The sequence below is a fragment of the Tenrec ecaudatus genome, chromosome 1, assembly GCF_050624435.1.
Source record: "Tenrec ecaudatus isolate mTenEca1 chromosome 1, mTenEca1.hap1, whole genome shotgun sequence".
In the NCBI taxonomy this organism is placed as follows: Eukaryota; Metazoa; Chordata; class Mammalia; order Afrosoricida; family Tenrecidae; genus Tenrec; species Tenrec ecaudatus.
This window is the reverse complement of record NC_134530.1, coordinates 96,296,374-96,299,601: the sequence shown is the minus strand read 5'-3', so window position 1 is coordinate 96,299,601 and position 3,228 is coordinate 96,296,374. Positions and strand designations below refer to the sequence as shown.

Genomic DNA, 3,228 nt, shown 5'->3' with positions numbered 1-3,228 from the left:
CTAAAAGGGCTTGGTATTGGCCATTTTGAATCAGAAAATCATATGATTTACTATGCCAAGAATAACACAATCAAGAGGAAATTCGTGGCATTCCTTGTCAGAAAGGATCTTACTAGATTCATCACAAAGTACACTGCTATCTCTGATAGGATTATAAATGTATGCCTTCAAGGGAATCCCATAAATACAACTATTATTAAATTTATGCATCAACCACAAAAGCCAGTAATGAAGTAATTGAAAAATTCCACCTACAACTTCAGTCTGAAGTTGATCAAACATGCAGTGAAGATGAATTAATAATTAGTGGTTCTTGGAATGCAAAAATTGGAAACAAAGAGAAAGGGACAGTAGTTGAAAATATGGACTTGGTGATAGAAATGAAGCAGGTGCTCGCATGATAGATTTTGTAAAAGCATCAACTTGTTCCTAGCAAATACCTTTTTCAACACCACAAAAGATGACTATATCCATGGACTTCTCCAGATGGAATACACAGAAATTAAATTGAACATCTAAATGTCAGCAGCTTAAACCAGACAAGGGGCCAACTTTAGAACACACCATCAATTGTTCATATATAAGTTCAGTATAAAACCAAGGAAAATAAAAACAAGTCCATGAAAGCCAAAATACAACCTTGAATCTATCCCGACTGAATTTTGAAATGTATGCCCCATGGGGTGAATTTATACTATTCTCCAATAAAATGATCATGATGACTATGAAGAGAACCCAGAATATATATAAAATATAGATATATGAATGGATTTGTTCTTGTACTTAATCATAGCCCTAATCTAAGAATAATTGGTCCTTATGACTTAGCCCTACTTGGCTTCAAAAGAGACCACTGAAGATACAGGGGCTAAAGCAATGTGTGATGAAATCAGATGATGCCCAACTATCCGAAAGAATAAAATCTGGGATCTTAAAACTTTGTCTTAAAGCAAGCAACCATCTAAGTGAAGTGTCAGACAAGACCACATGGCAGAAGCACACCAGTTTATGTGATCTAAGGATTATAAATAATAAAATCCAAGGCCAGAGAAGGGAATGGTATTAGAATTTCAATTCTGAGCACTTGATTTGCAGCTATGAATGACAGCCATTAATCTTCTGTCAGTGTGTCTTAGTATGGTGGCACCACCGTTTGTCTTACTGTGGTGCCTTGTGTGTTGTGATGATGAAAGAGCAATGTCACTCGTATTTCAAATGCCAGCAGAATCACTCAAAGGGAACAAGTTTCAGCAAAGCGTCCAGGGAGAAAAAACAATGAAGAAGAAAATAGCTGGTTGAAAAAGGAATCAGCACGTCTATGCCTGGAAATTTGGAAAACAGCTACTTGGTCAATTGAATGGGAGAGATCCATATTTGCAATCATTCCAAAGAAAGGTGACTGTGGTAGCTACATTATTTTATGTCAACTTAAAGATACATAAAAGTTAGGGATGGAGCCTAACCTGTCAATCAGGTCACAGCCTGATGGTGCCTCCTTATGGGCGTGGTCTTCTCTTGAGTGCCCTGAGAACTTCTCTCTGCCTTCACCTGTCTGCTGGCAGGCCACTCTAGAAATGTGTCCACCACCATTGGATCCACCAGCCTTTGCACCCACAGGCCTGTGATCTTCCTGAATTCTATACCATTGCATGTGGCTTCGGAAGAGGGGTTTATGGACTAGTATCAGATTTATGGACTTAAGCTAAACTGGGCTGGGATGTTTTCCTGATATACAATTACTTCTTGATATAAAACTCTTTCTCATATGTGAACATAACTGGATTTGTATCTCTAGCCAAACTACCCTAACACAGTGACCCAACAGATATTTCAAATTATAGAATAATATTATTGATATCACATGCAAGTAAAATTTTGCTGAAAATCATTTAACAATGGCATAGCAATACATTGACAGAAAACTGCCAGAAATTCAGGCCATATTTAGAAGAAGTAGAACAAGGTATATCATTGCTGGTATCAGATGGATCTTGGTTCAAAAGAGAGAATACCAGAAAGATGTTTACTTGTCTTTTATTGACTATGCCAATGCATTCAACTGTGTGGATCATGACAAAATTATGGATAACCTTGAAAAGAATGGCAATGGAAGAACACTTCATTATGCTCATGAGGAATCCAAACATGGATCAAAAGCCCATCATGGGAACAGAACCAGGGAATACAGCATAGTTTAAAATCAGGAAAGGTGTGTGACAGTGCTGAATTCTCTCACCATATTTATTCAATCTGTATGCTGAGCAAATAATCAGAGATTCCAGATTATATGAAGGAGAATGATCCCCTGGCTATGGGCAAAGAGACACCTGATTAGTGGTGGTGCTCTTATATCAGTCAGGGGCAGAGCAGACTGGCAGCCCTTTGTTCATCCTAGCTTGATGTCTAGATTGTGGGCAGAGCTGTTTCATGCCTAGGGCACATTAAAAAAAAAGAATACAACATCAAGATTGGGGGAAGGCTTATTAGCGATCTTTTATATGCAGATGGCACGACGACCTTGATTGATGAAAATGAGGAGGAATTGAAGCACTTGCTGACGAAGGTCAAGGTCGACACCTACCTACCATATGGATAACAACTCAATGTAAAGAAGACCCAAACCCTCACAACTGGGTGAATAACTATCATCATGATAAATGGGGGAAAGACTGAAGACTTCAACGATTTAGTTGGTTTGGATCCATTATCATTGCTCATGGAAGTAGTAGTCAAGAGCTCAAAAAATGTGTTGCATTAGGTAAACCTGCTACACAAGAACTCTTCTATTTTGAAAAGCAAGGATGTTACTTTGAGGACTAACGAGTGCCTGGCCCAAGACATAGTACTCTCCATTACCTCAAATGCATGTGAAGTTGGACATTGAATAAAGAAGATCAAAGAAGAATCAGTGAATTTGAATTATGGTGTTGAAGGAAAATATTGAAAGTACCATGGACTTCTCAAAGGATAAATGCATCTGTTTTGGAAGAAGTAAGGCCAGACTTTTCCTTAAAAGCAATAATAGTTAGACTTCATCTTACATACTTTGGACATGTAGTCAGGAGCGACTAGTCCCTGAAGAGGGGCATCGTTTGGTAAAAGGCAGCTAAAAAGAGGAAGTTCCTTGTGCTAGTTAGGTTTGGGGGGGCCAACGTGCATCTGAAAGAAGATGTGGGTGATTTCTAGCCTATCAATCAGGTAACAACTTGATGAACTTTGGAGGTGTGA

The 3,228-nt window shown here is 38.5% G+C and overlaps 1 non-coding gene across 1 annotated transcript; it reads left to right on the top strand.

The window, feature by feature from the left end:
• The first annotated feature begins 2,300 nt into the window (after nucleotides 1–2,300).
• LOC142437854 (small nucleolar RNA SNORA48) lies at nucleotides 2,301–2,444 on the top strand. Its single transcript, XR_012782362.1, has one exon. It is a non-coding gene; the product is annotated as a small nucleolar RNA SNORA48 (small nucleolar RNA).
• The last annotated feature ends 784 nt before the right edge of the window (nucleotides 2,445–3,228 follow it).